Source organism: Canis lupus, chromosome 5 (assembly GCF_003254725.2).
Source record: "Canis lupus dingo isolate Sandy chromosome 5, ASM325472v2, whole genome shotgun sequence".
Classification (NCBI taxonomy): Eukaryota; Metazoa; Chordata; class Mammalia; order Carnivora; family Canidae; genus Canis; species Canis lupus.
In genome coordinates, this window is record NC_064247.1 from 74,313,795 (window position 1) to 74,326,319 (window position 12,525).

A 12,525-nucleotide genomic window follows, 5' to 3' on the forward strand; every position below is an offset into this window, starting at 1 on the left:
GCCAACTTCATTCCAAAAACATTCTTCTTATTCAGACTACCAATATTTTGTAAAAATCTAGAATTTAAATAAGTAATATAATTTGAACCAAAGTAAATAAGGGTAGAAGGATACTTTGTGCATTTGTGTACTTTATAGAGAAAAGAATATGTAACTCTTATTGTCTTAAAAAAAGGCGGGAGGAGAGGAATTAGGACCCAAAATGGTATAAGAATGCTGCTTTGATTTTCTATTTTTTATTCCTGGATTTTTAATATTAGGGTATATTTTCTGAAGCATGGCCTTTCCCCATATGTTACATTTTAAAATCTCTTCTTACAGAATGAATCACCAGTCGAAACACTCTCTTGGCCTCCCTATGGGTTTTTTCCCCCCACATTCTCACCAACACTTGGATACAGCTTTTTCAATTTCAGCCATTTTTAAAAGCTTTTAATAGTGTCTTATTGTGGTTTTATTTTTTTTTAAAGATTTTATTTATTTACTCATAAGAGACAGAGAGAGAGAGAGAGAGAGAGAGAGAGAGGCAGAGGGAGAGGCAGGCTCCACGCAGGGAGCTCGACATGGGACTCGATCCTGGGTCTCCAGGATCAGGCTCTGGGCTGAAGGCAGCGCCAAACCGCTGAGCCACCCGGGCTGCCCTTCATTAGTCTTTAATGAGAGAAATAGAAATTAAAATCACAATGAGGGCAGCCCGGGTGGCTCTCTCTCATGAGTAAATAAATAAAATCTTTAAAAAAAAAAAAAAAAACTAATGAAGTTGTCCATCTTTTTTTTTTTAATTTTTTTTTTAAATTTTCATTCATTTATGATAGTCACAGAGAGAGAGAGAGGCAGAGACACAGGCAGAGGGAGAAGCAGGCTCCATGCACCGGGAGCCTGACGTGGGATTCGATCCCGGGTCTCCAGGATCACGCCCCGGGCCAAAGGCAGGCGCCAAACCACTGCGCCACCCAGGGATCCCAGTTGTCCATCTTTTTATATGCTTACTGAACATTCTTACATCTCCTTTGCTAAAGTATTCTGTTTTTTGACAATTTTATTTTTTTTCTTCAGTTGTGAGTTTTTTATATGACCCAGACATAGTAACTTTGCTAGCTAGATCTATTGCAAATACTTCTGCCCATTTTGTCTCATCGTTTATTTTCCATACAATGTCTTACAAAGAGTAAAGGTTTTTAATTTTGTTAAAATTCAATTGGTAGTTTTTCGTTCTTTTATGTATTTCCTTTTGCTCTGTCCTAAGAAATCTTGGCCTATTTTAAGGTCACAAGGATCTTCTCTTAATATTTTCTTCTTTAAATGTTACAGTATTTGCTTTGGTAAAGTTAACCTTCAAAATAAAACTGCTAGTTACTTTACCAGCTAAGATGGGCTTTTTCAGGAATAAAAGAAAACTGCAATCCAGGAGGCACAAGCTGCAGCAAACTAGGCAAATCCACAGCACAAAGGACAGGAGCGCTCTTTTATATAGGAAAGGTGTGGCGGGGCGTTGGGAAGGCTGTTGTGAGTAAAAAGGCCATTGGAGTAAACTGAGAGTTTGAAGTATGGGAGCTTTTCATTGAGTGAGTTGTGACTGACTCTGATTGGCTGGGCTGTTGCTAGAGGAGGAGGAAAGCCTTTCTTCCTTCTGCTAGGGTAGTAAAGCAGTATCTATGGGTGAAGTCTAGCTCTTCTTGTGTTTGCAACTGTTGATAAGTGGAAGAAGGGCATGAGAACTCCCGCTTCCAAACTCCCAACTCCATTTTAGTCCTCCATGAGAGATTTTTCTTTATTACTTTTCACATTTCAATCTATGATTCATTCTGAGTTAATTTTTGTCAGTTTGATTTCTTTTCTTTTCTTTTTTTTTTTTGGAGAGAGAAAGCCTAATCAGGGATGGGGGGTGAGGGGCAGAGGGAGAGGGAGAGAGAGAATATTACCCAGGCCCCACATCTAGCACAGAGCCTCATGTGGGGCTTGATCTCACCACCTTGAAATCATGACCTGACCTGAAATCATGTCAGAGGCTTAACCAACTGAGCCACCCAGGCACCCCTTTCTTAAAATAGACTTTTCTATCTCAATTGAATTAAATCTAACTTGGATAGCATTTGTTGTTGTTGTTGTTGTTTTGTTGTTGTTAAAACTATCTTATAGTTATTTTTATTAAAATAAGATTATATTTAAAAAGTTATGTAGAAGCTCCCTAAGAACATCCAGAAAAGTGGTCTTTCAGTTTCATTTTTAATATCTCCAGTGATATAAGGCTCGCCCCTCTGAGAAAGCCCATTCCATTTTCAGTCAGAGGAATAGAAGCACCCATAAGAATCTTGGAGAGGGATCCCTGGGTGGCGCAGCGGTTTGGCGCCTGCCTTTGGCCCAGGGCGCGATCCTGGAGACCCGGGATCGAATCCCACGTCGGGCTCCCGGTGCATGGAGCCTGCTTCTCCCTCTGCCTGTGTCTCTGCCTCTCTCTCTCTCTCTGTGACTATCATAAGTAAATTAAAAAAAAAAAAATTAAAAAAAAAAAAAAAGAATCTTGGAGAGACTCATGAGGCCTGCAGAGCCTCAGACTTGACATGCAGAAGGAAAAGAAAGCACATTTCTTGACAATAAACTGCCATTTGTCCTTCTGCATTAGGCAATGCAAATCACATTGCTTTGATTGTCAGGGCTTTTGGCTCTGATTGATTATTTTCAGCCAGGACCTTGACATCCACCACAGAGGCCAGATACCTGGGAGGGGATGGTACACAGCATAGGTCTTACAGTTGACCTCAAATGAAGCTGCAGAGAGAGTACTGTGCAGGGGAAGACTAACCCCACACTTGAAGCTGGTACCAAATTTCTTGTCTTTTCTCCTAAAAATCACCCCAAGTTTCATCTTCACTATTCCAGATGTTATTTCCCTGTTGCTCAAATACTACTGTTTTGTACTCAGTTAAAAGGAACATGAAGACTGGGAAATGATTATATGAAACTATGTGACTCTGTCACTACACAGCCCCTCAAGTCATGGCTCTGTCCAGGAGAGGCTTGGCCTAGCCATTAATGTCTTGGAATATGATTTGTCATAATTAACCAGCTTGGTTAAAAACATGCAACAACTATTAAAGGTATTTTCAGCTACAATGAAAAATACATTTTTAAGAGTCAAGTTTTATTCAAAAAACAGATAAGATTCCAGTTAGCTGAGAACAAATGTACACGTGTTTCAGGGGGGTGATGATGGGGTGAGGGTGGTATATGTATTGGGTGCATGTGTTTACTTTTTACATTTTTTCTATCATTTTATTTTTGGGACAGTGTGGGCCTAAGAATAAGGAATGTAATTCTTTCCGTGGTTACAGAGGTCCAGAAATACAGCAAGAGAGGTCAATAGGAATGTGATGTGATGTTATAGCTTTCCACATATAAGTTACTAGTTACTTTAATCATCAGATGATTTGGCTTTTCCCTAATATACAGCTGGTTTCCAGAGTCACTGTACTTGCCTTTGATGAAGGTCTCAGGAGATTTAGTGCAACAGAGCAAATGGTCATTTACTACAAACCACTCTTTGCCATTTAGCAGGACTGCTGTGATATGTATGTTGATGCATAGATAAGATTTATGAAGAAACAGCTCATTTACTTCATTTGATTGTGTGGTAGGCAAAATAATGCCCCCCCCAAGCCCCCCAAAGAACACAGTGTACTTATCCCTGGAACCTGTGAATATGTTACCTTGCAAGGCAAAAGGGATTTGGAAGACGAGAGTAAATTAAGGATCTTGAGATGAGAAGATTATCCTAGATTCCCCAAAGTAATCACAAGGGTCCTTTGAACCTTCCCTAGCTGTGATCACAGGAATATGTGACCACAGGAATATGTGACCACAGGAAAAAGACACCGAGATATGTAACACTGCTGGCTTTGAACAATGAAGGAGTTTGCTAGAAGCTGGAAAGGCAAGGAAATCGTTCTCTAGGACCTGTAGAAAGGAAACGCAGCCCACCAATATGTTGACTTTAGTATATGAGACCTGTGTTGGCCTTATGTCCTATGGAACTTGAAGATAGTACATTTATGTTGCTTTGATTTGTTATCCCAGCATTAGGAAGCTAATGTAGTCTGTATCCTGTCCCTCAGGTGTGGGGAACAGAACTGCACAGAGGAGTCGAAGCTGACACCTGTGTCTATGTCTCTGTATATATAAACAGACATATATCTACACACACAGATGTATATTTGTATATTATATATAATTTCTAAATGTTAAAATTAAAAATTTGTGCTGAGTTTCTGTTTCAGTAGAGGGAACCCAGAGAGTGAACAATATATATAAGTAATAAAATTGGGGTAATTCCTTTATCTTTGAATAGCAGCTAATGAAAAAAATGATGTTTCTGAATATTTATCAATATCTTGTTATACACTACACCCACCCGTTTATTATAAGGGTCTTTGAAAAATTAAAACTTTTTGAATGCTATTGATTATGATTCAGAAAATGTAGATTTTTCTTCTTTTCAGAAATAACAGTAACATAAGCGACTGCTATAATGTGTATTTCATTAAGATAAATGAGATTATTGGTGTTATGGTAAAGCAACAAATCTCAAACGCGTTCCCAGGACAACATTATGGTTTTAAAAATTATCAAGGATCCCCAAAGAATCTTTGTTAATGTGGGTACATACAACGTTGTTTATTGTACTAGAAATTTAAGCTGATAAATTTTTAAAATACATATTCAATAATTCATTTAAAATGACAAAATGAACCCATTATTTGGTAACCTAAATTATATGTTTTATAAATAATCACATTTCAAAAATTGAAAAATAATGAAAAGACATTGTTTAAAATTTTTGCATGTTTTTAGAATGACTGCCCCTGTAAGAATAGCTTGACTTCCATGTCTGCTTCTGCGTTCAATCTGTATGTGAAGAAAATCCAACTTTGGACAGATACATAATTGGAGGGGTGGAGTATTTTAATAGCCTTCTCAGATGATTGTGGATATTCTTCTTTAATACTACACCAAAGCTTGACAAGTGGTAGTTTCTTGAGCATTGGTTGCAACATGGAATCTGACAACACAATTAACTTTTTGTAGTTTTTTTTTAAGATTTTATTTATTTATTCATGAGAGACACAGAGAGAGAGAGAGAGGCACAGACATAGGCAGAGGAAGAAGCAGGCTCCATGCAGGGAGCCCATTGCAGGACTCGATCCCGGGACTCCAGGATCACACCCTGGGCCGAAGGCAGGCGCTAAACCACTGAGCCACCCAGGCATCCCAACTTTTTGTAACTTGTTTCATTAAAACCCTCACAAAGTATCTTTACTAATGGGTATTTTACTAACACTGGGACTTAGACTTTAGAGAAATAAGAGCTCACTTTTACAAATTTCAGCCCATTTCATACAATATTTTAAAAATTGTATTTGTTAATGTAATGACCATTCTCATAGTCTTTAGTTTTTGGAAAACCATCAAGCTCATGGTAGCAGAAGATTTCAAAAAATTTATTTCTTTCTGGAGAGCTCAAATTTATCATTGATAACGGATAGTGTTAGTTGTTTTCCTTAAAATGACAGCTCACTTCATTCATTTTCAAGAAAATCTCTGCTAAATATTTGATGTTTACCTTGTGAGTTGTTCTTTCAAGAAAAAATGGTGTTTCATTAAAAACTGAAGCTACTCCAGCAAGCAGTGCAGTCACACAAGTGTTACAGTTGAGCCAATTTCATACTTGGACGTGCAGCAAAAGTGCTTTGTGTGTGGTTTCTGTTTTGTCAAGAATTATTAAGAAGTTGAGTACTCAAGGGCCAAAGTTTAATAAAATCTAATTTTACTAAATACAATTAATTCCTTCATTAATGACCTCCTCCTCCTTCTCCTCCTCCTCCTCCTCCTCCTCCTCCTCCTTCTTCTTCTTCTTCTTTTCTTTCTTCCTTTCTTTCTTTCTTTCTTTCTTTCTTTCTTTCTTTCTTTCTTTCTTTCCTTCTCCTTCTCCTTTCCTTCTCCTTCTCCTTCTCCTTCTCCTTCTCCTTCTCCTTCTCCTTCTCCTTCTCCTTCTCCTTCTCCTTCTCCTTCTCCTTCTCCTTCTCCTTCTCCTTCTCCTTCTCCTTCCTCTTCTTCTAGTAAGCTCCACACCCAGCATATTGCCCAATGTGGTATTTCAACTTCCAACCCCAGGGCTCTGGGATCAAGTCCCGCATTGGGCTCCTCACAGGAGCCTGTTTCTCCCTCTGCCTATGTCTCTGCCTCTCTCTCTCTCTCTTTCTCTCTTCTCTCTGTATCTCTCATGAATAAATAAATAAAATCTTAAAAATAATTAAAAAGACCTGAGCTGAAATCAGGAGTTGAATGCTTAACCATTTGAGCCATCCAGGTACCCCTATTAGTGACAATCATAAGTGAAGCTGGATTTCCTTTATTTTACTTCCAAGTACGTGGCATTGAAAAATACGACTGCTTTTGTTGTTTGGTGCCACTGCCTTGATTGGTGCTTTAACTCCCACAGTTTCACCGTCACTGATTTTGCACTAGCAGTGCAAATATCAACATAGTAAAAAGTCAGTTGATATCTTTATTTTATTTTAAATTTTATTTGTTTATTCATGAGAGACAGAGAGAAAGGTAGAGACACAGGCAGAGGGAGAAGCAGGCTCCATGCAGGGAGCCCGATGTGGGATTCGATCCTGGGACTCCAGGATCATACCCTGGGCCAAACGCAGGCGCCAAACTGCTGAGCCACTCAGGGTTCCCCGATATCTTTAGTACGAAAATAACAATAACAATAACGTAAGCAATTGCTATAATGTGTATTTAATTAAGATAAGTGAGATTATTGATGTTACGGTAAAGAGTTTTGACTTTAGGGCATCACGACAGGATCATGGGGACCCCACTGATTACACTTGAGAATCACTATGTTATAGATAAGGACAGCTCTATGTATTCACAAGCACCCCTCCTTGCTGTGGATGAGGGCACTCTACAGGGTGCTGGGGACATAGTAAGCAAGTATTACAGACTCATACTTTTAAGGTTCTATAGATGAAATGCATGTCTGGTATCGGACAGCAGAAGGGGTTCAGGACCACAGCAAAGTGAGAGCACATGTTTCACCCAGAGGGAAAACAGCACCCCCCTCCATTCTAGCTTATGTTGCATACAGAAACACAATGCCAGTGTGGTCACTGACACCTGTTTCTCAAGAGACATCACAGATTTGTCATTTATATAAAACTTTTTGATTTTTTAAAATGTGCCAGCTGATTAAGTATTTGGATTTAAAAACGCTACCCAAGTACAAACAAAACCCCTCTTCCCTCTGGATTTGGCCTGCAGTCAACCTCTACAGTACACACACAGTGACTACTTGTTGAATAAATGAATCAAATTAAGAGTGACCAAATTTAAGAGTAAGCAGTTCATAGCCCCCTGTGTAGGTTGAGATAATATTTGCTGGGATTAGGGCCCTTGAATTTTTAACTGTCACAGATAGAGGAGAACTATCACAGATAGAGGGCACATATACCAGGGCTGGGAAAATCCATGTTCTTTTTGTTATCAGCTCACGTTTTAGCTGTTTCAGGTAGAGTACCCAGTCATGCCAGTGAAAACTTTTCCTTGTGAATCAGTCCAGCTCAAAAAATGACAGATACTGAAGGGCAGTCAATGGACTATTATGATAACGATTAGATGTACCCAAACATCTGGAATTTAAAGGATGCTGAGGATGACCATTGTAATAAAGCCAAAAAAATTTAGTAACAACAGATACTCATTTCCTGGATTTGCCAGATGTATGTAACCTAAGAATGTTTATCTTACAAATGGTCTGTGATCTCTCAGTATTGTTCCAATGCATATTATAGGCCAATTGGGTAACAGGTTATAAAACTGGAAGGGCAGTTGAGAAAACTAGGCATTTTTTTAAAAAAAGTATTTTGATGCAGATAGGCTGATCACATTATAGACTTTTTTTGTTAAATTCACATTCAGTGATAGGCAGTTTTTGTGTTCAAATCCCCATGGTAAGTGCTGTGGGCATAAAAAGTTGACCAAGATACAGACTTTCTCTGCTCAGTATTTACGTTGTGGTGAATGATAGTCAGAAATCCAGAGCAAGTTGTGCCAAGTGCTAGACTTCATATGCCCATAGCAGAGAGTGCTTGCTCTTGGCTAGTGTTGTTCTAGGCATCAGGGAAGAAGGAAAGAACAAAACAGCACATGCCCTGGACCTCACGGAGCTTACATGCTAGTAATCCTCTAAAGTACAAAGTAGCATGAAAACAGAGGATGTGGTGAAATTGACTGCCCTGAAGGATCAGAGATTTTAAGTAGAGGATGGTTTTTGAGCCCAAACCCAGGACATAAAGAACTTTTACAGGTGGACGTGGGGAGTTGTGTGGGAGATAGACTGTAGGAACAGTACTCACAAAGTGTGAAAATATAGAGTGCCTTTGGAGTATCATGGGGGGACATTGTGGCTGAAGAATTAATCACATTATCTTCCCAAACTGCATCAGGATGCTATTTTTTATATAAAAAACTAGGGCTGTAGATTGAATGTTACTGAGTTTGCAATCTCAACTTCCAAATTCTAAATTATATAAACTATGACAATAAAATTACATTTGTTATGGCATTCAGCACAATGTGGAAATATACCGGCGACACAGTAACTATCAACTGATAATAAAATAAGAAAAAAACAGTCAGTCTTGCTAAGGTTCTGGTTTGATAATAAATAGAGGATCAGTAATTTAGATAAACAAAGTTGTATATTTCTCGTTCATATTGCATTTTAGCTGTGGTGTCTGCTGCTTAGCTGTGTCTTTGCTCAGTATGTCTTTATCCCTCCAGGATCCAGGCTATTTGGGACATATTGTAGGAAAAAGTACCAATGGACAAAGGAGCAAAGACTCTCAGGTCTTCTAATTGGGTAAGGTGTGAATAATATCCATTATATCCCATTGGCTAAAATAGGTCACACGACCAAGTCTGCCACTGAGGGGGCAAAGAAATCTATTCCTCCTGCTAAAAGTCATTATTGTAAGTCACATGGCAATGGTATTAGATGTAGGCCAGTAACTAATTGGGACCAGTGATTCTATTGCAATTCTCATGTTTTGCCTCACTGTAGCTTGAGTTCTAGGGTATATATAATAAAGAGTGGATGGATTGCTCTATTGAAGTATAGTTTAGAAGCAAAACCTAAAAATTTTGCACAATTCAATAATAAAACAAAAGAAGTTTGTTGTCATGGTACTGGGCCCAATTCCAGAGGCAATTGTCTTGAAGATTTATACAATTGGTTAGTTATACAGGCTGTAATTCATTCATGAATTCAGAAAAGTGCAAAGCCTATGAAAGCTCCAGTTTGAGGATGTTTCTTTCACTTGGTAAGATTCTCCTAATAGAGCTGTGAATGCCTTTAATACATTTTTATAGACTCAACCAAGAGGAATTTCTTATACTTGTCTGAGAGCTCAAAATATGCACCCTTTCTGAGCAAGAAGCCCACAAGGCCATTCTCTATTCTAAGCCTGAATAGAAATTGCTTTGGAGCATTTAAAAATCCACTACTGAAATTTATCTAGCAGGACTAAGCACCATATTCACTTTTTCAGGAGCTCTCAGGTTTCTAGAGTCCAAGCACTGAGGACAAATTCTCAGTCCCATTTTGTTCTTCAAGGGCCTGCATAGAGGTCCTGTTGTTATCCAACTCATCTCTTTAATTAGAGCGTTGACTGATATATGGGCAACACTTCCAAGGGTTGTGATTAACTAGTTGCTCGTACCACCACATGCCTTTTTTGATACTGAATATTCAAATTTAATCATCAATGGAAAGCAATGAGTACCCATCTGGTCTTAAATTAGCTGTTGATCTACCTGAGTTGCTATTCCTGAAAATAATTGTTTACAGCGTTGGACTAGAAGAAAGTTTGGAGGAAACCCAGTCACTCAAGAAGCAGATCTCTGTATTTATTTTTAAAGCTTTTCTATAGAAATGAAGACTGCTCACATCTGCTTTGTAGCACTATAGCCTCTGTTTGTAATGCTTAGCACCCATAAACTCTGTAAGAAACTACTGTGGTCCCTCTGGTAATGCTTGATTTTTTTGACGTAGTATAATACAAATAATTAAATAGCCGTGTTTGATGCCCCTTCCAACTTCTATTAAGTAGGGATTTGCAAGTTGGTGTAGTATTTCTCTATCGTACAGTATATTTTAATTAAAGTCAGAATGCTGTGTAAGATTGAGCAAATTGTGTTCCATTTGAAGAATTAAAGAATTACTCAGGCTTGCCAGCATGATCTAAAATTCTAATTCTGCACTCTGCTATGAATGCCAGATGCACAGAGTTCTTATTGTCCATCAAATACCACCTGGAAGTATTTATCACAGCAGAAGGAGGAAGCTTCTCATATCTTTTTTGGAGGGAGGCTTTTATTAAAATTGGCTTCTTTTGATATTGTCTCCATTTACAATAAATGGAGTCCGTGAAAGGCCCTTAACTCTAATCAGAAATGCAGAACTGATTACAGTGTTTTCACGACCACATAAAGGATAAAACCCTCCAAAGATTTTGCTTGAGTTGATAAATCAACTTTTTACACACCAAAGAGCAACTCAAAAGCGAGTAGAAATTTAGTGAAACAGCCTCATTTGTCAACCAACTGACTCAAAAGAAAATAGTTCAGAAATATTTTCTTCTTCTGGAAGAATACCAGTTGATTTGGGCCATGAAGTACTTTACAAGTTCAGGAAGAGAAGAGCACATTAGAGTTTTTCAGCTGACACTCCTGCTTTTCATGGTTTTATCTTCTCTATTTCAATAGTGGTTAGAAACTGGTATCTGTGTTGTATGAGTTTAACCCCCCCCCCAAAAAAAAGGTGATGACTAAAATGATGTTTTGAACCTGGAAGAAAGTTCAATAATTTACATCTTGCCCTGAGAGAGGAGTCCACCTAATTCATATTCTAAAATTGATGTTCCAACCCCATAGAAGGGGGCTTTTTCAAGTTCCCTTAAAATCTCATAAATAAATAAATACAATTTAAAAATCTGTTATTTTTACTTACCACAGACTAAGAGAAGTGAAGCAAATAGTACAAATGTCTTCCCAACTTCTTTCCCTTGATGCTGCATCAAAATGGCTAAAGTCATAATTGTTTCTGCTTCCAGAAATTGTCTTCTTTCCCTCCCTCCCTGCCTTCTCCCCTCCTTCTCCCCTGCTTTCTCTTTCCCTCCTTTTTAAAAAAATATCTACTAAGTACCATTTGGAAAATGCCAGTGAACAGAAAAGACAAAAAGCATTAACCTCCTAGACATCACACTCTAGCGGATGCAAACAAAGTGAAGGTTCAGCTTAACCATTACACTGTACAGGTATTTAAACAGATCAGTTCATGGTCAGAGCATCATGAGAAAATCAGCAGGTGATTGTTTAAAAGTGAATTTAGTGGTTCTCTTCTTGCCACATGGGTATTTTTATACCTCATGTAATTCCGCTCCCTGTGCACCTTCCCTATTTCTTTTTGTCTCATGGAAATAGAGAACAGTCTTCATTATGCCTTTCTGTTAAATTGTTCGGCAAGCCATCTAACATCTTTCTTTCTTTCTTTCTTTCTTTCTTTCTTTCTTTCTTTCTTTCTTTCTTTCTTTTTCTTTCTTTTTCTTTAGTTTCTTCTTCCTCCCTCCCTCCCTCCCTCCTTTCCTTCCTCTCTTAATATCCTCTCTGCCAATAGTTGGCCATATCCATTTGTCATACAGTCAGATTTGCTTTAAAATTTTTTTTAAATTTTAAATTTTTTTAAATTTTTTGTTTCTTTCTTTGAAAAATAAATCTTTTCTTTGGGAATAATTTTAGGTTCACAGAAAAGTTGAAAATCTAGTACATAAAGTTTCCATATACCCCTCCCCCAATTTCCCTTAGTGTTGTACTCTCAGATCACCCAAATATATTTTAATATTATTAACTACATTCTAGACTTTATTTGAATTTCATTTGCTTTTCCACTAATGCCCCTTTTCCATCCTCATAGTCGCAATTGGGATATCACATTGCATTGAGTTGTGGTGTCTCCTTAATGTCCTCTGGTATGTGACCATTTCTCGTTGCTTCCTTGCTTTTCAAGATCTTTACAGCTTTGAAGAGAGTACTGATCAGGCATTTTGTAGAATATCAATCCATTTGGACATTACGTTTTCTAGTGATTAGTCTGGGGTTTTTTGGGAAAATACCACGCAGAGAGCCTGACATGGGACCCGACCTCGAGACCCCAGAATCAAGCCCTGGGCCAAAGGCAGGCGCTAAACCGCTGAGCCACCCAGGGATCCCTAATGGGAATAATTTAATAAACTTTAAGCAAGACTAAAATGTCTACAAATACTAAATAGTACATTAAAAGCAAAATGACTAATAAAATATCTTTAACTGCATTAGTGTTAGGGAATACATTTATTAGCTAATACCTTGCCCTAATTCCTAGTATGCTGGTCTAGGCACCCAAGGCTCAAAGCTGATTCTTTG